The sequence below is a fragment of the Nomascus leucogenys genome, chromosome 15, assembly GCF_006542625.1.
Source record: "Nomascus leucogenys isolate Asia chromosome 15, Asia_NLE_v1, whole genome shotgun sequence".
Lineage (NCBI taxonomy): Eukaryota > Metazoa > Chordata > Mammalia > Primates > Hylobatidae > Nomascus > Nomascus leucogenys.
This window is the reverse complement of record NC_044395.1, coordinates 101,564,561-101,592,045: the sequence shown is the minus strand read 5'-3', so window position 1 is coordinate 101,592,045 and position 27,485 is coordinate 101,564,561.

Sequence of the window (27,485 nt, the reverse complement as noted above, 5' to 3'; positions counted from 1 at the left end):
CACACACAGAAACAAAAAGATATTAAATGGTTTTCACACTATAAAACATTGTAACCATTATGCATTTTGATTGCAGGTAAAAAGTCCATTAACCACTGGTGGGCAATATCCAAAATTAATAGCAGAAACAGAAAAATAAAAGACTACCCAGCAAAGACAAATAGAGTGTAAGCATCACATAGGCTGGAAACTTTGTTTGCTGTTTTCTGTTTGTTTTTGTCTGTTCTCTTCTCTATCTAAAGCATCTGGAATGAGGACTGGCACATAGCTATTGTTCAATAAATGCTTGTTGATAAATAAAAATGCTGGAATTATTTGACTTCTCTTTATCAACTGTAGGCAACACCAAACCTGTATGCAGGAAAGAAAGATATAGGATTAATGAAATGAAGAATTTGGGGGTGGTTTACTCTAACAGTATTATCTTGACTCTCATTTAGGATCTATATTTGCATTGAAAGGTGCAGGAAATATGATTTGCTCCTGCACAGAATGTACTGAAACCTGTGTTTCTGAGTCTGTAATTAAATGTGGCACTTATCTTAATGAGCACATGCCACCTTTCTCTCTAGGCAGAGCCTCTTAACGCAACTGAAATAGCCCAGCAATTGCACAGAGCAAACTGCAGGGTCCTGTCATATCCCATGATACAATTAATCTCTGTGATTAGGTGAATTTAAACAAAAAGGTATTTGTTTATCTTCATGATGCACAGAGTGGCAGTGGCAGGTGGCTCCATTTCCCAGAATATGGTTCCAATCCAGGATGTCATTTGGAGAGACATCAGTTGCCACAAAGAAGTTAAGTCTTGTGTGAAACTAAAGAAGGTGAAGTTCATCATAGGGGTTCCCTCGCACTTCTCTTTGGAACACCTTAAATCCTAGGCACCCACCTTTGCCTCAGAATTCAGTTGGTGTCTGATGTGGAATAATTTGTGCCTCCTGCCCAGAAAGATACGTTGAAGTCCTAACCCTGGTACCTGTGACTATGACCTTATTTGGAAGTAGGATATTTGCAGATGTAATCAAGTTAAAATGAGTCATCCTACTTCTAATTAATGGTGTCCTTATAAACAGACTGAGATTTGAAAACCCAGAGGGCAGAGGGAAATAGGTCACTTGATGACCGAGGCGGAGATTGCAATGATTCAACTGCAAGCCAAAAAATGCCAAGGATTACTGGCAACAAGCAAATCTAGGAAGGTACAAGGAAAGATATTTTCCTACAATCTTCAGAGGGAGATGTGTCTGTAGATGCCTTGATTTTGGACATCTGGCCTCCAGAGTTGTGAGGCAATTAATTTTTCTTAAGGCCACCTAGTTTGTGGTAATTTGATATGGCAGCACTAGGACATTTATATGATGCCTCAGGTGGAAAAAATAGGCCCTATAGTTAGAAGTTTCCTTGACTAATCTCTCTCACTTCAGTGCCTCATTTCTACTTTCTTTCAGGGAACATAAGCTCTGACTTAGGGAAGGAATATTCTAAGCTTCCTTTCAGAGCCAGTAATTTTCTTCCAGTTAAAACTCATTTAAGCTAAACTAACCCTTTTTGTTCATTCAGGCTGTGTGACAAAAATACCATAGACTGCGTGACTGAAAAAACAAATATTTATTTCTCACAGTTCTGGAGGCTGGGTCATCCAAGGTCGAGGTGCTGGCAGGTGGCTTGTCCCTGGAAGGCCTGCTTCATAGATGACCAGCTTCTCCCTGTGTTCTCCCTGCGTTTTCAGGAGTGAGGGTACCTTTCTGGTGCCTCTTTTTCATAAGGACACTATTCCCGTTCCTGAGGGCTCCACTCTCATAACATAACATCCAGAAGGTCCTACATTCTAATATCATCACACTGCAGGTTAGAATTTCAGCATGTTAATTTTGGTATGACTCATTCAGTCCATAGTAGCAACCCTCCCTTGAAACTCAATGCTCTGTGATGAGGTTCAGCTAAACCTAAAAGTATATCATATAAAGCTGAAAAGAAAATAAATTGGGACACCTGTTTTTGGAGGGGAAGCAATTTAGCATAATATGCTAACATGTAAGTATTTAAAAACATTTTCATTTTTAGAAAATATTGCTAAAGGAATTACAAAATATGTACCCAAAAACTTAGCTACATGGGTGTTAAGTACCATATTGTTTGCAATAGGGAAAAGGTTTAAAAATGGAAATATCTATGAATATCAGATTATTAAATAAATTATGTTTTTCCCATATGAGGATATACTACATAGGTATTTAAAAATGAAGCTGTGGAATAGTCATTTTATTTTATTAAGTTTTAGTTGTATTTTATGTATAATTCACACATCATAATTATACATATTTATGGAATACAGTGTGATGTTTCCATGCATGTATACATTATATAACAATTAAATCAGGGTAATTAGCATACTTTAAACATTTATCATGTTGCGGTGATAACATTCAAAATTCTACCAGCTATTTTGAAAAATACAATATATTGTTATTAGCTATAGTTACCCTACAATAGAATAGAGTATGAACAGTCATTTTAAAACTATGCCCTGAAGAGGATGCAGGTATCTCAGGAACATTTCAGTGTGTTTTTTAGGAGGTGAGTCGAAGCCAGGATCCTCTGAGCTTTGCCCCATTACCTTCTCTTAACCAGATCTGCTCTATTTTATCTCTTTGATATGCTGAGTTTCTGAGTAAAATGCCATTTGAAAAAAAAATTGTCATGTGTTGATTTCTGTCCCCCAAAAGTTGTTGAGGTCCTGACACCCAGGACCCGTGAATGTGACATGATTTGGAAATAGAGGCTTGCAGGTGATCAAGTTAATCATTACAGTGGGCACTAACCCAATACAAATATGTTTTTGAAAAAAATGAGAATTTTGGAAACAGAAGCAAACACATAAGGAGACGGCCATGTGAAGATAGAGGCAGAGTTCAGTGTAATGCATCATAAGTCACAGAAAACCAAAGATTGCCAGTAAACCAGCAGAATCTGGGAGAAAATGGTATAAAACAGACTTTTCTCATAGCCTCAAGAAAGAACCAACTTTACCAACACCTTGGTTTTAGACTTCCAGCCTCCAGAGCTGTGAAAGAACATATTTCTGTTGTGTAAGCCACCTTAGTTAAGGTTGTGGTACTTTGTTGCAGTAGCAGTTAGAAACTAGTGCATTTCTAGGCTAAAAGAAATTTTGATGCTCCTTTGTCACAAAGAGATATACATAGTAAATATATACACAAATTATTTGTGAACTCTTAAGTCAATGACATTTTCCGCTTAATATTTTCTTTCTCTTATTTTCTCACTGTTAGTCCACCTGTTGAATAAATTGCGTTCATTGTTTCAGGAGGAGCTATGATAATGGTAAAATAATGGGGTTGTTCTTGAGCTCTGGGTTTGAAATCTGTATTTTCTAGTCCATAGCTGAGGTCAGAATGTAAACCTTCCACAAATCATTTATCATCCCATTCCATCAAAACTCAGGGTGAATACGAACAGACTCATATGGATTAGGGGAAATTCCAGAACAATAAGCATGATCCCCTTTACCCTAAGTGCAGATTAGAAGGACTCAATTGTCTCTAGAAGCTTGTTGGGCAGGGATCATGAGGTTTAACCTGGGGTTACAGGTGAGTAGTCAAGCCACATCATCAGATCATAAGACATGAGGATCCTGACTACTCTAGGTTAATTGCTTTCTTTTTTTTTTTCAGACAGAGTTTTGCTCTTGTTGCCTAGGCTGGAGTGCAATGGCACCATCTTGGCTCATGGCAACCTCTGCCTCCAAGGTTCAAGCAATTCTCCTGCCTCAGCCTCCCGAGTAGCTGGGATTACAGGCATGCATCACCACACCCGGCTAATTTTGTATTTTTAGTAGAGATGGGGTTTTGCCATGTTGGTCAGGCCGGTCTCGAACTATGGACCTCAGGTTATCCGCCTGCCTCAGCCTCCCAAAGTGCTGGGATTACAGGCGTCATCCACCACGCCCAGCCAGCTTTATCTCTTGAAGCCTGTAAAGCTCTGTCTTCTGTGGCATTTAAGTTGTTTGTGAGCATTGTTGGGTATGGTAGCCTGTATTACTGACCAACAAATATTCCCTCCCCCTTACCCTCAGCTGTGAGAAACATGGATTTCCTGCCTCATCTATTGTGATTTTTGCCATTAAAAGTAATGGCAAAATTATTTTAATTGCTGTTACTTTTGATGGCAAAAACCATGATTACTTTTGAACCAACCTAATACATTGGGCTCGACTGTGTGATTTGCCACAGGCAATTAAATATGCTGAGACATGAGGGCACATTTGAGCAAAAACTTTAAATATATGTGAACTCTTGTTCTTCTGCCCTCTGCCATGAGAAGAATATGTAATCATTCCTCTTTCAGCTTGGGTCCTGATATGAGAGATGTGTGGAGAAAATACCTAAATCTACCTTATAACCTGGAGCAGAGCCACCACAGCCTCAGACATGTAACAATTATGGTTTTTACTCTCTTGCATAATTTTATTTTACTTATTCAAAAACCTCAGCGAGTAAAAATCTTTTTGGAAAACTTCTCTTGACAATTGTGTGAAATTTTCCAGCTATGCACCTGGCAACCCTCTGATCATCCTGTGTTTCAAGGATAATTTTTTGATTTCGCTATGCAAGCCACAATTTCTCTGCCTATAAGGGATTTAGCAAACTATGATCATAAATCCAGGCGCACTTTTTTGCCTGGTATCAATTGCAGCAGCTATTAACAATGATGTGCATGCTTACTTCTTCATCAGGGGCAGAAGATTTCCTTTTATTTATTTTGAGATATGCTATTATTTTTAAAGGTAATATTTTATGCAGTATTTCCTCTCTGTGGTGGTTTATACCAACTTGGTCAGCTATTTTACCATTTGGCACCTCATGATAAGATTTTTAAAATTATCTATCTATTTATTTGTTTTTAATTGGAGTTTCTCACCCACAGTTGCTACTCAGCAACCCCCTCCAAAAGCATTTGGAAAGTGGAGGAGGCATTTTACATTTTACAATGAGTGATGAGTGCTATTGACATGTAATGCCCAAAGTCCTGTGAGGCTAACTGTCCTGTACTGTACAGTAGAGTCCCATACACCCTATTTTTTCCAACCTAATTCTCTTAGTGCCATTTGAGAAATGTTGCTTTAACATAGCATCAACTATTGGCTTATGAAATCGGTGACTGTATTAGTCTGTTCTCATGACGCTAATAAAGACATACCCAAGACTGGGTAATTTACAAAGGAAAGATGTTTAATTGACTCACAGTTCAGCATGGCCAGGGAGGCTTCAGGAAACTTACAGTCATGGTGGAAGGGGAAGCAAACATGTCTGTCTTCACATGGCAGCAGGAGAGAGAAGAATGAGTGCCCAGTGAAGGGGGAACCCCTTATAAAACCATCAGATCTCATGAAAACTAATTCACTATCGCTAGAACAGGATGGGGAGAAGTACCCCCATGATTCAATTATCTCCACCTAGTTCCTCCCACAACATGTGGGAATTTGGGGAACTACAATTCAAGATGAGATTTGGGTGGGGACTCAGCGAAATCATAGAAGCTGCGGTATCCATGAAAATCCCCTATTATGATCCACTGGGGTGCTTCCTCGCTTATGAAAGGCAAAAATCAGAGAAACCTAGGACAAAAATAATAAAGAGAAATTTTGAGAAAATTATTGTCATAGACAATAGCTGAGAAAGCTAACTTTGATACTACCTTAGGGTAACTTTATGAGGGCTTCCCTGGCCCTCAAGACTCATGTTACATGGATGAGCCAAGTCTTTCTGATACATGAGATTCCAAAAGAGTGGGAACTTGGAAGCCTCCTCCTTGGGAGCCTTCTTCTATGCCACTCAAAAAGGGAGTTTTAACAGTCTATTCCCACAACACCAGCCATCCAATCACTGGGAAACCACTACCTCATAAGATATGACAATAACTCGACCTACTACTGATGAGCCATGATGATATTTCTGCCAAAGCAGATGAGTTAAATAAATAGAAAGTTAAATAGAACCCTGAACAAGAAAGAGAGATAAACAGATCAACAAAAGTTATAGTGATGTTTATAGGCAGTGCAAAAACTATGATTTCTAATAATACATTCATGGCCTGGAAGATAAAATAAAAGAAATATCTTAACATAGAAAGCAAAATTATTGTATAAAGACATATAAATAATGAATGAAAATGTAAGAGGCTGGCAGGAGAGCTCTAGGAGACCTAGAAGATGAAGCTTGCAAATTCAAGGCCACCCAAAAGGGTAGGGGTCCCAGAAAGGGAGATGAAAAGAGGCAGTTTTGAAATACATAAAAATTACTCTAAGCTTGAATTATTATCAAATTGTTAAAATTATCCTAAGTTAAAAGAACATTAAATCTGATTCATTAGAATAAAAGAGTTCACAATGCAATTTGAGTTGTTGATTAAAAAAAAAGACACATCTAATCAGAGCTTCATACATTTCTGAACTATAGGCATAAAGAAAAACTCCTGCAAGCTTTTAGGGACAAAGAATAACTTATCCCTAAAGGTGTAAGCAATCAAGTGAATGTCATTCTTCTCATCTGGAAGCTAAAAGTTGGTAACATAATATCTATGTCGTTTTGAGAGAAAGCAACATCTACCCAATAATACTTTGCCTGCTGATGAATAATTCAACTGTCAAGAAGAAGAAAAAACAAACATATTATGGTTGCACAAAAATCCCTAGTTATCATCAATGTTCCCTGTGAGGTAAAAATATCGAGAAAGAACTCTGACGTGTTGATGTCTATATGTTGTAGTTGTCCATCGGTTTGTGAACATTATTTCTGTTTGGAAAATGTAATTTGATTTGTCAGGATCTTTTGCAGGCCAGGGAAAGCAAATAAACTATGTTTCACCAACCATGTGTTACGGAGCACTTGGCTTCTGTAGAGAATGACGTGTAAAAAGGAGGTGTTGCATGGAGTTCACACGGCAGGGAAGATGAAGAGGTAGCCAGTTTTCAGATGTGGCTGTGACAGGTACCTGATCTATGGTTCCTGTGCCACATGGGGGCTTACCGAGTTCATTGGCCGTTATGTGTTTCAAGTCTGATTTCTGGACTCCTGATATGTAAGTTTTTTCTTATGTCCAAATGCATAATTATAGCCAAGGTAGCTGAACATTAAGCAGTAGAGTCTTTATAGCCATTCTCTAATATGATCAAAAATGAAATAGCGGGCCAGGGTACGAGTTATGCCTAGGTTCTTTGGCAAGCATATTATTTATTCTATGCAAGTCTCTTTCAAAAAAAAAAAAATGCAACCTCAGCCATAAATGGGTTAATATCCTTATTTTTTGTTTGTTTTAATTAAGAATATGCTTTAGTATTTACATTCAAGTATCCTGACTTATTTTTTTTTATTTTCTACCTAAAAAGTTTTTCTTTTATTATTATTATTATTATTATACTTTAAGTTTTAGGGTACATGTGCACAATGTGCAGGTTTGTTACATATGTATCCATGTGCCATGTTGGTGTGCGGCACCCATTAACTCGTCATTTAGCATTAGGTATATCTCCTAATGCTGTCCCTCCCCCCTGCCCCCACCCCACAACAGGCCCCGGAGTGTGATGTTCCCCTTCCTATGTCCATGTGTTCTCATTGTTCAATTCCCACCTATGAGTGAGAACATGCGGTGTTTGGTGTTTTGTCCTTGTGATAGTTTACTGAGAATGTTGGTTTCCAGTTTCATCCATGTCCCTACAAAGGACATGAACTCATCATTTTTTATGGCTGCATATATTCCATGGTGTATATGTGCCACATTTTCTTAATCCAGTCTATCGTTGATGGACATTTGGGTTGGTTCCAACTCTTTGCTATTGTGAATAGTGCTACAATAAACATACGTGTGCATGTGTCTTTATAGCAGCATGATTTATAGTCCTTTGGGTAGATACCTAGTAATGGGATGGCTGGGTCAAATGGTATTTCTAGTTCTAGATCCCTGAGGAATCGCCACACTGACTTCCACAATGGTTGAACTAGTTTACAGTCCCACCAACAGTGTAAAAGTCTTCCTATTTATTCACAGCCTCCCCAGCACCTGCTGTTTCATGACTTTTTAATAATCACCATTCTAACTGGTGTGAGATGGTATCTCATTGTGGTTTTGATTTGCATTTCTCTGATGGCCAGTGATGATGAGCATTTTTTCATGTGTTTTTTGGCTGCATAAATGTCTTCTTTTGAGAAGTGTCTGTTCATGTCCTTTGCCCACTTTTTGATGGGGTTGTTTTTTCTTGTAATTTGTTTGAGTTCATTGTAGATTCTGGATATTAGCCCTTTGTCAGATGAGTAGGTTGCAAAAATTTTCTCCCATTCTGTAGGTTGCCTGTTCACTTTGATGGTAGTTTCTTCTGCTGTGCAGAAGCTCTTTAGTTTAATTAGATCCCATTTGTCAATTTTGGCTTTTGTTGCCATTGCTTTTGGTGTTTTAGACATGAAGTCCTTGCCCATGCTTATGTCCTGAATGGTATTGCCTAGGTTTTCTTCTAGGGTTTTTATGGTTTTAGGTCTAACATGTAAGTCTTTAATCCATCTTGAATTAATTTTTGTATAAAGTGTAAGGAAGGGATCCAGTTTCAGCTTTCTACATATGGCTAGCCAGTTTTCCCAGCACCATTTATTAAATAGGGAATCCTTTTCCCATTTCTTGTTTTTGTCAGGTTTGTCAAAGATCAGATAGTTGTAGATATGCAGCATTATTTCTGAGGGCTCTGTTCTGATCCATTGATCTATGTCTCTGTTTTGGTACTAGTACCATGCTGTTTTGGTTACTATAGCCTTGTAGTATATTTTGAAGTCAGGTAGCGTGATGCCTCCAGCTGTGTTCTTTTGGCTTAGGACTGACTTGGCGATGCGGGCTCTTTTTTGGTTCCGTATGAATTTTAAAGTAGTTTTTTCCAATTCTGTGAAGAAAGTCATTGGTAGCTTAATGGGGATGGCATTGAATCTATAAATTACCTTGGGCAGTATGGCCATTTTCATGATATTGATTCTTCCAACCCATGAGAATGGAATGTTCCTCCATTTGTTTGTATCCTCTTTTATTTCATTGAGCAGTGGTTTGTAGTTCTCCTTGAAGAGGTCCTTCACATCCCTTGTAAGTTGGATTCCTAGGTATTTTATTCTCTTTGAAGCAATTGTGAATGGGAGCTCACTCATGATTTGGCTCTCTGTTTGTCTGTTATTGGTGTTCAAGAACGCTTGTGATTTTTGTACATTGATTTTGTATTCTGAGACTTTGCTGAAGTTGCTTATCAGCTTAAGGAGATTTTGGGCTGAGACAATGGGGTTTTCTAGATATACAATCATATCATCTGCAAACAGGGACAATTTGACTTCATCTTTTTCTAATTGAATACCCTTTATTTCCTTCTCCTGCCTGATTGCCCTGGCCAGAACTTCCAGCACTATGTTGAATAGGAGTGGTGAGAGAGGGCATCCCTGTCTTGTGCCAGTTTTCAAAGGGAATGCTTCCAGTTTTTGCCCATTCAGTATGATATTGGCTGTGGGTTTGTCATAGATAGCTCTTATTATTTTGAGATACGTCCCATCAATATCTAATTTGTTGAGAGTTTTTAGCATGAAGGGTTGTTGAATTTTGTCAAAGGCCTTTTCTGCATCTATTGAGATAATCATGTGGTTTTTGTCTTTGGTTCTGTTTATATGCTGGATTACATTTATTGATTTGTGTATGTTGAAACAGCCTTGCATCCCAGGGATGAAGCCCATTTGATCATGGTGTATAAGCTTTTTGATGCGCTGCCGGATTCAGTTTGCCAGTATTTTATTGAGAATTTTTGCATCAATGTTCATCAAGGATATTGGTCTGAAATTCTCTTTTTTGGTTGTGTCTCTGCCGGGCTTTGGTATCAGGATGATGCTGGCCTCATACAATGTGTTAGGGAGGATTCCCTCTTTTTCTGTCGATTGAAATAGTTTCAGAAGGAATGGTACCAGTTCTTCCTTGTACCTCTGGTAGAATTCGGCTGTGAATCCATCAGGTCCTGGACTCTTTTTGGTTGGTAAGCTATTGATTATTGCCACAATTTCAGAGCCTGTTATTGGTCTATTCAGAGATTCAACTTCTTCCTGGCTTAGTCTTGGGAGGGTGTATTTGTTGAGGAATTTATCCATTTCTTCTAGATTTTCTAGTTTATTTGTATAGATGTGTTTGTAGTATTCTCTGATGGTAGATTGTATTTCTGTGGGATCGGTGGTGATATCCCCTTTATCATTTTCTGTTGCATCTACTTGATTCTTCTCTCTTTTCTTCTTAATTAGTCTTGCTAGTGGTCTACCAATTTTGTTGATCTTTTCAAAAAACCAGCTCCTGGATTCATTAATTTTTTGAAGGGTTTTTTCTGTCTCTATTTCCTTCAGTTCTGCTCTGATTTTAGTTATTTCTTGCCTTCTGCTAGCTTTTGAATGTGTTTGCTCTTGCTTTTCTAGTTCTTTTAATTGTGATGTTAGGGTGTCGATTTTGGATTTTTCCTGCTTTCTCTTGTGGGCATTTAGTGCTATAAATTTCCCTCTACACACTGCTTTGAATGTGTCCCAGAGATTCTGGTATGTTGTGTCTTTGTTCTCGTTGGTTTCAAAGAACATCTTTATTTCTGCCTTCATTTTGTTATGTACCCAGTAGTCATTCAGGAGCGGGTTGTTCAGTTTCCATGCAGTTGAGTGGTTTTGAGTGAGTTTCTTGATCCTGAGTTCTAGTTTGATTGCACTGTGGTCTGAGAGACAGTTTGTTATAATTTCTGTTCTTTTACATTTGCTAAGGAGAGCTTTAATTCCAACTATGTGGTCAATTTTGGAATAGGTGTGGTGTGGTGCTGAAAGAAATGTATATTCTGTTGATTTGGGATGGAGAGTTCTGTAGATGTCTATTAGGTCTGCTTGGTGCAGAGCTGAGTTCAATTCCTGGGTATCCTTGTTAACTTTCTGTCTCCTTGATCTGTCTAATGTTGACAGTGGGGTGTTAAAATCTCCCATTATTATTTTGTGGGAGTTTAAGACTCTTTGTAGGTCACTCAGGACTTGCTTTATGAATCTGGATGCTCCTTTGTTGGGTGCATATATATTTAGGATAGTTAGCTCTTCTTGTTGAATTGATCCCTTTACCATTATGTAATGGCCTTCTTTGTCTCTTTTGATCTTTGTTGGTTTAAAGTCTATTTTATCAGAGACTAGGATTGCAACCCCTGCCTTTTTTTGTTTTCCATTTGCTTGATAGATCTTCCTCTATCCCTTTATTTTGAGTCAATGTGTGTCTCTGCACATGAGATGGGTTTCCTGAATACAGCACACTGATGGGTCTTGACTCCTTATCCAATTTGCCTGTCTGTATCTTTTAATTGGAGCATTTAGCCCATTTACATTTAAAGTTAATATTGTTATGTTTGAATTTGATCCTGTCATTATGATGTTCGTTGGTTATTTTGCTCGTTAGTTGATGCAGTTTCTCCCTAGCCTCGATGGTCTTTACAATTTGGCATGTTTTTGCAGTGGCTGGTACCGGTTGTTCCTTTCCATGTTTAGTGCTTCCTTCAGGAGCTCTTTTAGGGCAGGCCTGGTGGTGACAAAATCACTCAGCATTTGCTTGTGTGTAAAGCATTTTATTTCTCCTTCAATTGTGAAGCTTAGTTTGGCTGGATATGAGATTCTGGGTTGAAAATTCTTTTCTTTAAGAATGTTGAATATCGGCCCCCACTCTCTTCTGGCTTGTAGAGTTTCTGCCAAGAGATCAGCTGTTAGTCTGATGGGCTTCCCTTTGTGGGTAACCCAACCTTTCTCTCTGGCTGACCTTAACATTTTTTCCTTCATCTCAACTTTGGTGAATCTGACAATTATGTGTCTTGGAGTTGCTCTTCTCGAGGAGTATCTTTGTGGCGTTCTCTGTATTTCCTGAATCTGAATGTTGGCCTGCCTTGCTAGATTGGGGAAGTTCTCCTGGATATCTTGCAGAGTGTTTTCCAACTTGATTCCATTCTCCCTGTCACTTTCAAGTACACTAATCAGATGTAGGTTTGGTCTTTTCACATAGTCCCATATTTCTTGGAGGCTTTGTTCATTTCTTTTTATTCTTTTTTCTCTAAACCTTTCTTCTCGCTTCATTTCATTCATTTCATCTTCCATGGCTGACACCCTTTCTTCCAGTTGATCGCATCAGCTACCGAGGCTTCTGCAATCTTCACGTAGCTCTCAAAACTTGGCTTTCAGCTCCGTCAGCTCCTTTAAGCCCTTCTCTGCATTGGTTATCTTTGTTGTACATTCATCTATTTTTTTTTTTTCAAAGTTTTTAACTTCTTTGCCATTAGTTTGAATTTCCTCCCGTAGCTCGGAGTAGCTTGATTGTCTGAAGCCTTCTTCTCTCAACTTGTCAAAATCATTCTCCGTCCAGCTTTTTCCTGTTACTGGTGAGGAACTGCATTCCTTTGGAGGAGGAGAGGTGCTCTGCTTTTTAGAATTTCCAGTTTTTCTGCTCTGTTTTTTCCCCATCTTTGTGGTTTTATCTACTTTTGGTCTTTGATGATGGTGATGTACACAGATGGATTTTTGGTGTGGATGTCCTTTCTGTTTGTTTGTTTTCCTTCTAACAGTCAGGACCCTCAGCTGAAGGTCTGTTGGAGTTTGCTAGAGGTCCACTCCACACCCTGTTTTGCTGGGTGTCAGCAGCGTTGACTGCAGAACCACAGATTTTCGTGGGCCGCAAATTCAGCTGTCTGATTTTTCTTCTGGAAGTTTTGTCTCAGAGGAGTACCTGGCCGAGTGAGGTGTCAGTCTGTCCCTACTGGGGGGTGCCTCCCAGTTAGGCTGCTCGGGGGTCAGGGACCCACTTTAGGAGGCTGTCTGCCCGTTCTCAGATCTCCAGCTGCATGCTGGAAGAACAACTACTCTCTTCAAAGCTGTCAGAGGGGACATTTAAGAATGCAGAGGTTCCTGCTGTCTTTTTGTTTGTCTGTGCCCTGCCCCCAGAGGTGGAGCCTAGAGAGGCAGGCAGGCCTCCTTGAGCTGTGGTGGGCTCCACCCAGTTCGAGCTTCCTGGCTGCTTTGTTTACCTAAGCAACCTGGGCAATGGCGGGCACCCCTCCCCCAGCCTGGCTGCCGCTTGCAGTTTGATCTGAGACTGCTGTGTTAGCAATCAATGAGACTCCGTGGGCATAGGACCCTCCGAGCCAGGTGTGGGACACAATCTCCTGGTGTGCCATTTTCCAAGCCCATTGGAAAAGCACAGTATTAGGGTGGGAGTGACCCAATTTTCCAGGTGCCGTCTGTTACCCCTTTCTTTGACTAGGAAAGGGAACTCCCTGATCCCTTGCACTTCCCAAGTGAGGCAATGCCTCGCCTGCTTCGGCTCACGCATGGTGTGCTGCACTGACTGTCCTGCACCCACTGTTTGGCACTCCCTAGGGAGATGAACCTGGTACCTCAGATGGAAATGCAGAAATCACCCATCTTCTGCGTCGCTGATGCTGGGAGCTGTAGACCAGAGCTGTTCCTATTCGGCCATCTTGGCTCCACCCTCCAATCCTGACTTTTAGAGACTCTTACCAGGCCTGAAACAAAACAGAACAGAGACTTCAAGATAGGTGACGTGCAGACACCTGTAGTCCCAGCTGCTTGGGAGGCTGAGGCAGGAGAATAGCTTGAACTTGGGAGGCAGAGTTTGCAGCAGTGAGCTGAGATCACGCCACAGCACTCCAGCCTGGGCTAGAGTGAGACCCCCCCCAAAATAAAAAGATAGGTGAAGGAAGATAAAAATGAGAGTAAGTTTGGGGCACAGTTAATAGTTAAATGTCAAGGAATACTTATACATTGTCTGGGAATGTATAATATAAATCCATATCAGAACTCATGACTATCTGGCAAGGGAGAATCTATAACAGTCTACTACTACAGGTATTAGACTCTTTCAATAAAACTCAGAGGCGATTAGGGAGAGTTGAAATAATTTAAAAATTTTCAGGTTATTGTACTGTCGTAGTGTGTTAGTGAGGGTCCTCCAATAAAGAGATGCCAAGATAAGATTGAACATGCAAGGATTTTATTAAAAAAAAAAAAAACTTGTGAAGGAAAATGAAGAGAAGTCAGGAAAGATGGGGAGAGACATCAGACCTTCATGCACAAGTGATTCCTAAGTGAGGGAGAAAGGGAAACAAGTTGGGGTGGGGGCAATCTAACTGGCCATGCAATCCAAGGAAGGTGTGGCAAGTCCTCTGGGGAGTCTTTGGGCCAAAGTCAGATATCAGAGGAGTCTCCTGTTTTCCAGAAACAGGTTGTAGTACCTCTGCTAAGCTAAGCCATTGACTGGGAGCAATCTACAATGAGCATTGTCTTAGCAAAGCACATTGATAGATTTCAGAACACAAGTAGAGCCTTACATCAGTTCTACTATCTGTAGTTAGACATCTGCAAGGTGCATTCCCATGGCCAACATGTGTGCATATATGAGGATATAAAAAATATTTTTTCATGGAAGAAGTACTTGGAATCTTATTTAAAATAAAAGAGAAATATAAGTTTGAAAAGGGAAGGTAACAATGAATTGAAAAATAAAATAGAACATCTGTTCTTTAAAAGCAGACAATATGAAATGAATAGAAACTTTATTAAACAAAGAAATCTAAAAAATGAATAGTGAACAGCAAGGTAAAATAATATTATATGGAAAATTAGACAGAATGAATAAATGAATATTTCATTAATAACATTGAACGTGAACATACTGAGTTCTTCTTTGAAAAAGACAAAGACCATCAGATTTTTTAGGTTGTATTATATTTATGGTAAACCAAATTTAAAAATAAGTGTGACTGTAAATTAAAAAATGAGCTAACAAATACTAGTCAAATGAAAACTAAAGGAAATTGGGATTGGTAACATTCAGGAAAAGAAGGATTTTTTATTTTGAAACCCTGTAGTGGATGGTGCTTTGTCCCTTAAAAAGATGAATTTAAGTCCTAATCCCAGTGCCTATGAAAGTGGCATTATTTGGAAGTAGGTTTTTTGCAAATGTAATCAAATTAAGGTGGGGTCATACTGGATTAAGGTGGACTCTAAATCTAAGGATTGGTGTTCTTATAAGAGAAGGGAGCAGGAGATTTGGACAGAGAGACACAGGGAAGAGGACCACGTGAACACACAGGCAGAAATGGGAGTGATTCAGCTACAATCCTAGGAATGCAAAGGTGGTGGGCAACCACCGGAAGCTGGAAGGCTCAGGGAAAAATGTTTCCCTAGAGCCTTCAGGGGAAGCATGGCCCTGCCAGTGCCTTGATTTTAGACTTCTAGCCTCCAGAACAGTGAGAAAGAAACCTTTGCTGTGTTTAGCCACCCATTTCATGGTAATGTGCCATAGCAGTCAAAGGAAACTAACACAAACCTTGAACAAGACAAACAAATAATTTTTAATAATAAAATTTAAACAGAAGATATTACAACTATGCTGTCTCAGAAGGTATTCAGTAGTCATGTGTGGCTATATAAATTTAAATGGAGATAAATTTAAATAAAGTAAAATTTAAAGTTTTGTTGCACCAACCACATTTCAAGTATTCAATAGCCACATGTGATTGTGGTAACCATATGGGACAGCACAGATGCAGAATACTTCCATCACAGGAAGTCCTACCAGACAGCTCTGCATTACAGTTATAGGTAAGTAGAGGTATAAAATTGTAGCTAAATATATGAAGCAAAACCTATTACAATGCAAGAAGAACTTGATAGAAAAAAAGGGAGCTTTTAATATATTCCTTTAAGAATTGGAAGATGCATATAGAAAAAATTCGTCAGATTACCGAATAATTCAATCAGCCTCCCTAAATATGCATCCCTCAGATATGTAACATTTTTTCTCTTATGTTCACAAAACTTATATACATTATAGGCCACAGGGTAAAGCTTAAAACACTAAAGCAGTAGAGTCTTTATAGCCCCGTTCTCTAATTATGATCCAACAGAAATGAAAATAGCCGAGCACGGTGGCTCACGCCGGTAGTCTCAGCATTTTGGGAGGCTGAGGCCGGTGGATCACCTGAGGTCAGGAGTTCAAGACCAGCTTGATCAATATGGTCTCTACTACAGAAACAAAATTAGCTGGGCATGGCGGCACATGCCTGTAATCCCACCAGTTCACTCAATTGTTTGTAATTGAAAATTATGTCCCTAGAAATTCCTTTAATTAAAGAATATTTTACGGAAAGATTTCAAATACATCAATAGAAGGGAAGTTTCAAAAACAAAAAATACTTATCAATAGACAGGGAAGCAAAACTTATAGAATACTCACCAGCAAAAAACTAAAAAAAAAAAAAAAAAAAAAAAAAAAAAAAAAAAAAAAAAAAAAAAACAAAACTTATAGAACTCACCAAAAAATTGTACTGAGCGGAAAGTATATAAGCCTACTGATGATGGAAGATTTTTTAGAAATTGAATCTTACTACCAATCTTGATAAATAATAAAGTTCAACAATATGAGCCAACAGATATGAAAAGTAGGAATTATACAGCTAAAATTAAAATATATTTGTAGAAACTGATTTTTACCCCCAAATGCCAATACAAGGCATTATTGAGACCAAAAATATATAAGGTCAGGAATGATAAAGAAAATGAATCTTTCTCTCTCTCACACATACACAGAGGAGATAGTAACAGGATTATACGATAATAGTGTAAGAAACTTTATGGCAATATTCTTGAAAACCATCTACAGGAATTTATATTTTTCAAAAAAAAAAAATTACCAAAATTTACCTTTAAAAGATTCTACTATTAAAAAGTCCCTGGAAACAGATGGGTTCAGCTAAATTGTATATAATTTTCAAAGACAGAATAATTTAAGGTAGCTTAAACTCTTCTAGAACATATAAAAAGATTAAGGAATAATGCCTTATAAGTTTAATATAAATAAAAATTAACTTAAAAATTCAATATAAAATTAATGTCAAAACTGACAAAGACGAAAGAAACAAAAAGAAATTATTGATTTTTCTACCTTGTGGATTCAAATGCCAAAATTATTCTTTAAAATTTAGCAAATAGAATCAACAAAATAATAATATATGCTATGACAAAGCTGGATTTACCCTAGGAATTCAAGAGTGGTTCAATATTTAGATCTATTAAGATAACTCATTATATCGACACTTAAAGGTTTTCCTCTAATCTCATTACCTTTCCACCTCGGTGTGCTTTATTGGCTGTTTCTCTTCTGCCCTACCTATGACTATTTGAATGCCGAGGATAATTGAACATGAAGTATGGTTTGTGGACCAGTATCACCAGGAAACTTGATAGAAATGCCAGAATCTCAGGCTCACCACCAGACCTACAGAATCAGACTCTCCATTTTAACAAGCTCTCCAACGGATTTGTGTACACATCAACAGCTGAAGAACGCTGACCTAGGGATAGGTAGTAGACCTTGTCTGTAGCTACATTCCCTGCCTAACCTATATGAACTCATTTATTTACATGTCTTAATGTGTCACAGTAATCTCACTGATAATGCTAATGACCAACAGATATACATCATCACAATTCACTTTGAGGTTCCTACTTACTAGACATTTAAATTTAATATATCCAAAATTGAACTCTCCATTACCCCTAGTCTGATCAAACCTGATCTTTCCTCAATAAGCAGCATTCACCTAATTGCTCAAGCCCAAAACTTGGAGATATACTCATAACTCTTCTTTATATCATATCTTATCTTCTATCTATTATCAAACCTTGTTGACTGTGTTCAAATTTTATCTCAAATCCAACCTTTTCACATAACTTTCAGACTTCCACTAAGGTTGGCTTAACTCTTGCTAGACACCCTCCATGGACTTTACTGCATGAAGAGGGTTGTAACTTTCGAGATTGGTAAAGGTACTCAAAGGCAAGCTTTTTATCTGGGGCATGACAGAGAGGTTTTAAGGATTAAGTCCACTATGTGTTTGAACATTATAAATTTAACATTCAGTGGCTTATTCCAAAAGTAAATACAGTAGTCCCCCTTACTCATGGAGGATATATTCCAAGATGCCTGGTAGATCCCTGAAATGACAGGTAGTGCTGAAGCCTATGTATACTACAATTTTTCCTATACTTGCACACCTATGATAAAGTTTATGAATTAGGCATAGTGAGGGATTAATAACAATAACTATGGTAAAATAGAACAATTATAACAATATGCCAGCATTGCTACTCTTGTACTTTGGGGCCATTATTAAGTAAAATAAGAGTTACTTGAACTCAAGTACCTCAATACCATGACAGTCGATCTAATAACCCACATGGCTACTAAATCACTAATGGGCGGATAGCTTAGGCAGTGTAAATACACTGCACAAAACGATGATTCATGTCTCAGGTGGGACAAAGTGCGACAGGGTGAGATTTCATCATGCTACTCAGAAGTGTGCCCAATTTAAAACTTATGAATTGTTTATTTCTAGATTTTTTTCATTTAATATTTTTGAACTGTGGTTTGACTCAGGTCACTAAAACCTCGGAAAGTGAAACCACAGATATAGGGGAGACTGCTTTAGCTGTTTTTACAGAGAAAGAAACTTAAACAAAGGAGATTAGGCCTTGTATGAAGTCGTTCAGGCTATGGCAAAAGTCCCGTTGGTCGTCTCAGCAAAAGGGAGGAGGTGCTTTGGTCTTGGCAGTAGTAGGAGGAGATTTAATAAACACAAACCAGCTCTACAGATTCAGCAGATGAACAGGACGGAAGGGCCTTTCACAGTCATGGCAACAACTGGAAAGCTACTACTGTATCTTAGTAAACATGCACAGCCTCTTCTGAGCAGGAATTGCTAGGGCATGAATTTACAGGAGATTCTTCTCATTTACATACCTTTGGCTCTTCTTACGGTGTTTGTCAGCCATAAGAAGTTCTGCAGAAAATTGTGTCTTTCAGACATAGTCTGTCCAAAATTCTGTTCTGAGTTATTGTTATTTTTAGTTGTCACCAGTGACTTGGAAGTAAGCTTTGGAATAATTAACCTTGAATTCATGTGGCTTGCCATGGACTCAAGCCATTCACAAGCTCGATTTGAACATAAATGCTCTGATAACAACTTTAGAATTCTCATGCTTAAATTTTGGTTTCATCCATAGAAGGTAGGTAAATTTGGTTGATAAAGAAAAGATTTGGAGTACTTTTTGCAAATTGTTATTAAGGTGAGATGGCATTTTCTTGGGTTGAGTCGGAAGAAACAAAAACTATAAAATACTATAAGCCTAAAGGCTAAGAAGGCTCCTAAAGTGTCCTATAGTTTTCACTGTCTCTAGAAACTGAGTTCACTCACCATATCAGGCAGACATTATAACGTTTAAAAAAATGTTTTCATCATTCGTTTTATTATCAGAGCTGGAAAAGTAAAAAAGACTGCAAAAAAAAGACAGCTGAGGAGATAATTTTCTTTAGGCTATGGGTGAGAAATTAAGTGGCAAAATTAGACATACAAAAAGAGAAGAGAATTCCAAAGATTCTAGATGGAGAGATTTAAATAGATAAAGAAACCTCTAGTTTTAACTCTTTTTCAAAAAGAGATGAGAAAAATGCATTGCTAGATCTCATCTGATAGTAGATCTGAAACAGGTGAAAACAAAATGACAGAGAAAAGAAGCACCACTCCACAGGACTCTGTGATGATTCTCCCAGAGACAGACAAGAGCCCAAAAATTATTGCAACTTCTCTTTTTAAAGTGGTATTTAGAGATCCCGTAGTAAGGATCACTGGGAAAACACCTCTCATAGATTCAGATAGCAACGTGAAAACATCATTCGGAAAACTATGTTAAAAATAGGATACAAGATGGCTACTAAGATGGGCATAAATCAAATAATTTCTGAGAAACTCAGCTACCATATTTTTTTTTTTTGGTGAAGATAGTGGAATTGCCTGATTGTGCCCTGAGGAAAGTGCTCCAGAAATTTAAAGAATTGGGATGTTAATGAAAGGCACAGCCAAGATGAGGCATACTTTAGAGAACATAGAAAGGCCCATGATAGATTGGGTCCAGGTTTGGGTTAGATATTAGTCAAAGAACAGAGTGTCTCCAGGGTAGGATTGTTCATCTCAGGGAAGTGAAAGTAGACAAAATTGAACAATGACTGATTCTGGCAGGTGCAGAATGCACCTATTTTTTATAATGGAGGAATGTGCTAAAAAATTCTGGAGGAAGACATCAGCAAAACAAACATCTGGGCTGGGAAGCAAAGGGAGAGGGAAAGGAAAGCAGGTGCTCGATGACTGCAAAACCTCAACTAACCATGCACGTGGTAGCAAAGAAAAAGAACAGACTTAGAAGTAAGTTGCACTGTTAGGAATTTAATGGAGCTTCCTACAGGGAGGCAGGGAACACAGAGAACTGAAATTTCAGAAGCACACATGAGGGACCTCCTGGTGAGATAACACAGCAGATTCCTTAACCCTACTCAAAGCTTCCAATTTTCCGGGGACTTAGTATTATTAGTTTCCCTTCACTGTCTTCTAATAGGTGTGTAGTGGTATCTCCCTGAAGCTTTAACTTTTATTTCAGTAATGGCTAGTGACACTGAGCTTATTTCATATCCATATATTATTGGTGGTGAAGTTTCTGTTCAATTCTGTGGCCTGCTTTTTTATTTTCTCAATGTACCTTTAGAAGAGAAGTTTCAAATTTTTATGAAATCTATCTTTTTTATTTTTTATTTTATTTTTTTTTTTTTGAGACGGAGTCTCACTCTGTCACCCAGGCTGGAGTGCAGTGGCGCAATCTGGGCTCACTGCAAGCTCTGCCTCCCGGGTTCACGCCATTCTCCTGCCTCAGCCTCTCCGAGTAGCTGGGACTACAGGCGCCCGCCACCACGCCCGGCTAATTTTTTGTATTTTTAGTAGAGACGGGGTTTCACCGTGGTCTCGATCTCCTGACCTCGCGATCCGCCCGCCTCGGCCTCCCAAAGTGCTGGGATTACAAGCGTGAGCCACCGCGCCCGGCTATCTTTTTTATTATAGATCATGACCTTAGCGTTATATATAGGAACTCCTTACTTATTCCAAAATCACACAGATTTCTTTTGTGTTTAAGTTTTTTGTTGTTGTTGTTGTTTTAGGTTTATAGCTTTTAGTTTCAGATTATAGGTCTATATTATTAATATGCAGTTTTTAGGTATTATCTTTAGGTTCATGAGATGGGTTGAGATATGGTTAAGATTTATTTTTGTATGTATGGATGTCCAATTCTTCCAGCACTATTTTTTGAAAAAACTCTCTTTCCACCAATGATTTGCTTTTATAATTTTGTTTTAAATCAGTGGACTACATATGTTTGGATCTGTTTCTGAACATTCTATTCTGTTCCACTGACCTATGGTAGTGATCTTTCACCAATACCATACTGTCTTGATTACTGCAGCTTTATAGCAAATTTTGAAATAAGATAATGTTAGTTGTTAAGCTTTATTTTTCTTTTCCACTTTGTTTGGCTATTTAACTTCCTTTCCTTTCCATATGTATTTTAGAACCAGCTTGATTTCAATGAAAAAAGTATCTGCGGATATTTTGTTTGGAATTCCTCAAAGTCTGTAGACAGATTAGTGGGGAATAGAAATCTATGCTACAGTGAGTCTTCCAATTAATCTTAGTATAGCTTTCAATTTATTTAGATCTTTGAATTCTTTTTGAGTGTTTTGTCGTTTTCGTCATCAGATTCAGTACATGTTCTGTTTGATGTATATTTAAATATTTCATTTTTGAAGTTACTATAAATTTTATTGGTGTTAAAAATAGCTGCCTTCAAATAATTTTATACTGCTTCATGTGTTATACAAGAGCTTTATAACAATATATTCCCAAGTTCTTCCTCTCATCCAATATGATACTCTTCTCATGTATATTACTTTGCATAGTCTATAAATTCAAATACATTGTTAATATTTTTTTACTTTAGAAAGCCAATTATTATTATTATTATTATTATTTTTTTTTTTTTTGAGACGGAGTCTCGCTCTGTCGCCCAGGCTGGAGTGCAGTGGCGCCATCTCCGCTCACTGCAAGCTCCGCCTCCTGGGTTCACGCCATTCTCCTGCCTCAGCCTCCCGAGTAGCTGGGACTACAGGCACCCGCCAACACGCCCGGCTAATTTTTTGTATTTTTAGTAGAGACGGGGTTTCACCATGGTCTCGATCTCCCGACCTCGTGATCCGCCCGCCTCGGCCTCCCAAAGTGCTGGGATTACAGGCGTGAGCCACTGCGCCCGGCCAGAAAACCAATTATTTTTAGGGCAACTAAAGTGAGAACAAAACGCACATATTTATCTAAATTTTAACCATTTCCATAAATAGTTTTTGTGTATGCATGTGTGTGTAGAATCGTGTTTCTGCCTGATATCAGACTGAAGAACCTTCTTTTATATTTTTTAATATAGATCTGTTGATAATAAATTATTTTAGAATTTGTTAGTCTGAATAAGTCTCTTCTTTCATTTTACAAGTACATTTTCAGTGGGTATAAAATTTGGGTTGACAAATTTTATCTTTCAGCACCTTTAAAATGCCGATTTTTATCTTCTTTCTTACAAAGTTTGTGGCAAAATCTGCTGTAACACTTATTTTTGTTCTCTCCATAGAATGTGTTTTGTTCCTAGCTTCTTTCATGATTTTTCTATTCATCTTTCACTGTACCCAGTTTGCCTGTGAAGTGTTTAGGACTGTGCTTGTGTATGTGTGTGCATGTGTGTGTGCGTGTGTGTATGTATGTAATAGTTACATTACTTCAGGTTCTCTGAGATTTTCAGATTTGGAGTTTGACTTAGTTCATTATTTTTAGAAAATTCTTGACCACTTTTTGGATATTTTATCTTTCCAATTTTCTGTCTCTTCTCCTTCTGTTATTCCAATTAAAAAAAAAAAAAAAAAACCAGCTTGTATCATTCACAGAGCTCTGGCACAGAAAGCCAGCACTCACATTTTGTCTCACCTTTGAGGTCACTATCTGTTCTTAAAGTTTGAGCTGGCTGGGTGCGGTGGCTCACACTTGTAATCCCAGCACTTTGGGAGTCTGAGGCAGATGGATCACGAGGTCAGGAGTTCAAGAACAGCCTGGCCAAGATGTTGAAACCCCATCTCTACTAAAAAATACAAAAATTAGCTGGTCGTGGTGGTGGGCACCTGTAATCCCAGCTACTCGGGAGGCTGAGGCAGAGAATTGCTTGAACCTGGAAGCTGGAGGTTTCAGTGAGCCAAGCTCTCGCCACTGCACTCCAGCCTGAGCGACAGAACGAGACTCCGTCTCAAAGGAAAAAAAAAAAGTTTGAACTAATTGTCCTGCATCCTCAGCTCATTAATAGGTTCAAGAAAAGTAATAATTTTGTAGCTTATGTGATTTTCCATGTTGTTATGATAATAACCCTGTTTCTTTCTGTATACATATTAATCATAAAATGAGAGTGATAACTACAGTATTATACGTTCTTATGTAGACCCTTCAGAGCTACATTTACATAGATAACATTCATTCTGTCTCCACTGCATATAAATCATCATTTTATTTAAATCAGTGTTTCAGTTTTAACTTCCTATAATCATGCAAATATTATTCATAGCAGGATGAATATTATTTTAGGAATATATATCTTATGCAATATTTTGGGTTTTTTAGGAGCTCAGAGCTTCCTTATTTTTACTTTGCTTGCTTTTATTTTATATATAACTAATTCATCTACAAACGATCAGACAGAAAAGTAAATATAATCACAAAATAGTGATATGCTTATAATCTGGCTCTTTGAGGGAGGGCAAGGGAGTAGCACCGATTGTAGTGCTTGTTAATTTACATAGTGTAGATACTCTTGCTATGGCAAATTTCAAGTTATTAGTATTTTAAAAGGGGATGGCAAAAGCTTTAAATATTTAACCATTGACTCTCAAGAATCAGTATGAGCTAGTATCTTATACTGCTCAGGTTTCCATAACAAAATACTGTAGATTGAGTGGCTTAAACAATAGAAATTTATTTCTGACAATTCTGAAGGTGTAAAAAGTCTCAGGTCAAAGTCTGGCAGGGTTTAATTTCTAGTGAGGGCTCTCTTCTTAGCTCTCAGATGGGCTGGCTTCTCATTGCATCCTCACACGGCTTTTCCTCTGAATGTGGGAAAAGAAAGAGCAATCGGTCTCATTTCTCCTTTGATAAGGACACTAATCCTATCAGATCAGGCCCCACCCTTATGACCTAATCTAACATGAATTGTCTGTTTATATCCCATATATCCAAATACAGTTACACTGGGGATTAGAGTTTCAACATGTGAGTTTTGTTGGGACAAAAATTCAGTCCATAGCAACTGGCTTCAGCACACCACTGACAGCAGTAATATAAAAGTTTTATATTTTTCCTTGGAATCCTATCATTTTGAACCTACCACTGTCCTGCTTGAAAGTGGAATAGGTGCTCCCTAGCACTGTTGAACTGTCTTCTTGGGGCCCATTCCTCATGATCCTAGGATTCACCCGTTATGTTAGGTGGCCTCTTCTTGAATCAATGTCTTCTTCTTTCTTGATTTACTCTCAAAATTCAAGTTGCTTCCTGAGAAAGAAAGCAAGGGAGGCAATTTCTAAAGCACCTGTATTTTTATTCTACTTTGATACTTTAATGGGATGTTGTTGAATAGAGTTCCAGGCTGGAAATATTTTTCTTCAGAATTTCAATAACACCATTGTTTTATGATTTTCAATGTTGCTCTCCAAAAATATGGTGCTATTCTGATTTTAATTATTTTGCTTGTCACATTTTTTTCCTAGAAGCTTTTAGAATATACTTTTTATCAGCTACATTCTCATATTTCATGATGATGTACATAACAGGCCTTGAGCTGTGTGAAAAAAGCCAACAACGACAAACAAAACATGTAAAAAAATAAAAGTAACATACTTTCTTTTAACATGGAAAGTATGACTGTCCTAGAAAACAAGAGACAGCTAAAACTTGCTTTTTCCTTCTGAAAAGTTTATTATTAAGATAATAGACTAATCATCTAAATTTTGTATTCTTAAATATTTTATTTTCACCTGCTTATTCTTTGTTTACTTATTGGGGTATGTCTTTTTAATACCTTCTACAAAATTTTTTTTAAAGGCAAACTTTAAAATGTTAGATTTTCAGTGGCTTATTTTTATTCTCTGAATGTTGTACAGAGGTATATTGTGTCCTATTCTGGTTTATATGGGAGCAATGACATCTCCTATTTCTGAGATGTACAAATAATTTTTCTGAATTTGTTTCCCTCTCCAGCTTCATAATTTTTGTTTCCTCTAATTATTTTTATTCTGTTTGTTTAGGTATTTGTTTTGATGGTAGATGCTTCTCCTCAAATGTCAAATGATCTGTCACTGACTGTTTTTAAAATGCTATTTATACTTTAAATGTATAAAATAAATTATAGATGACACAAACAAGTGGAAAATCACTTCACACTCATGGGTCAGAATAATCAATATTATTACAATATTCACACTGCTCAAAGCAATCTTCAGATTCAATGCAATCCTTATCAAAATATTAAAATTATTTTTATACAATTATAATAATTCTAAATTTCAAATGGAACAAAAAAAGAGCCTAAATAGCCAACAAAATCCTAAGCAAAAAGAACAAAGTGGGTGACATCACGTTACCTAACCCCAGATTATACTACAATGCTGTACTAACCCAAAGAGCTTGGTACTGGTATAAATATCGACACATAGATCAACAGAACAGTACAGAAGGCCGAGACAAAGTTGACAAAACATACACAAGGGTTAAGACACTTTTTTCAATAGATGGTGATGGGAAAATTGGATTGCCGTATACAAAAGAATGAAACTGAACCCCTATCTCTCACCACATACAAAAATCAACTCAAGATGGATCAAAGACTTAAATATAAGACCTGAAACTATAAAAGTACTAGAAGAAAACCTAGGGAAAACTTTTCAGGACATTGGTTTAGGCAAATAATTCATGACTAAGACCTCAAAACCACAAACAAGAAAAACAAAAATAGACAAGTGGGACTTAATTAAACTAAAAATTTCTGCACAGCAAAATAAATAATCAGAATGAACAGACAACTGACAGAATGGGAAAAATATTTGCAAACTATGCATCTGACAGGGAACTGATATCCAGAATTTACAAGAAACTCAAACAACAGCAACAACAAAAACAAATAACCCCATTAAAAAGTGGGCAAAGGACAGGAAAAGACATGTTTTAAAAGAAGACATACAAATGGCAAAGAAACATATGAAAAGATACTCATCATCACTAATCATTCAGATAAATGTAAATTAAAACCACGATGGGATACCATCTTACACAAGTAAGAATGGCTATTACTAAAAAGTAAAAAAAAAATCAAAAGATGGTGGCCAGGATGCAGAGGAAAGGGAATACGAATATCCTATTGGTTGGCATGTAAATTAGTATAACCTCTATGAAAAACAGTATGGCATAATATATGCATGTGTGTGTACACACACACATAGTAGTATATGATTCAGCCATAAAAAATGAAATGATGTCTTTTGCAGCAACATGAAGTGAGCTGAAGGCCATTATTTTAAGTGAAACAACTCAAAAACACAAAGTCAAATACCACATGTTATAACTTACAAGTGGATGCTAAATAATGTTTACACATGGACATAGAGTGTGTAATAATGAACACTGGAGACTCAGAAAAGTAGGAGGGTGGGAAAGGGGAGAGGGATGATAAATTATGTCATAGGTGCATGTACATTATTCTAGTAAAGTTTACCCCAAAAGCCCAAACTTCACTACATGATATAGCTAAGTAACAAAACTGCACTTACACACTTTACATTTATACAAATAATATAAATAAATAGATGTTGAGGGGTTTGGCTTCAGGGTATGATTACTTGTTGCATATCTAATTTTGAGCCTTTTATCGTGGGATGATTATTTCTTCTAAATAAAATCCTGACACTCAGACCTCAGAAATGATTACTTTAGATGCCATTCTTCTGAAATATGAGTTGAATAGAAGAAGGAGCTTGGTGATATTCCAGTTACATAAATAGAATTTTAATATCTGCTTTTAATATAGATTCTTCCTACTGCACCTCCATACCTGTGTCCTAATCACTAGAGTTCCTGGGATTCAATTTCTCCAAAGAGAAAACTATCAGGCTTCTTGATTTTGCAACCATTTCACAGAGTAAACTTAAGTTTTAAAGAAGTTTTAAAAGGAGACTAATCTATTCAGATTGGATGGTTTACTTTTGGATTTTCCTCAGAAGCAGAAATGTGCAGTCAAAGTAGTGTTCCACGCCTTTGTCATTCCTCGTCTAGGGAGCAGATCTGTGACTTGAACTCCAGTTTTGCCTTACAAAAACTTTGACTTTCCCAGAGTTGCTGTCTATGTAATTTTGCTGTTCATCTAGTCTATCGA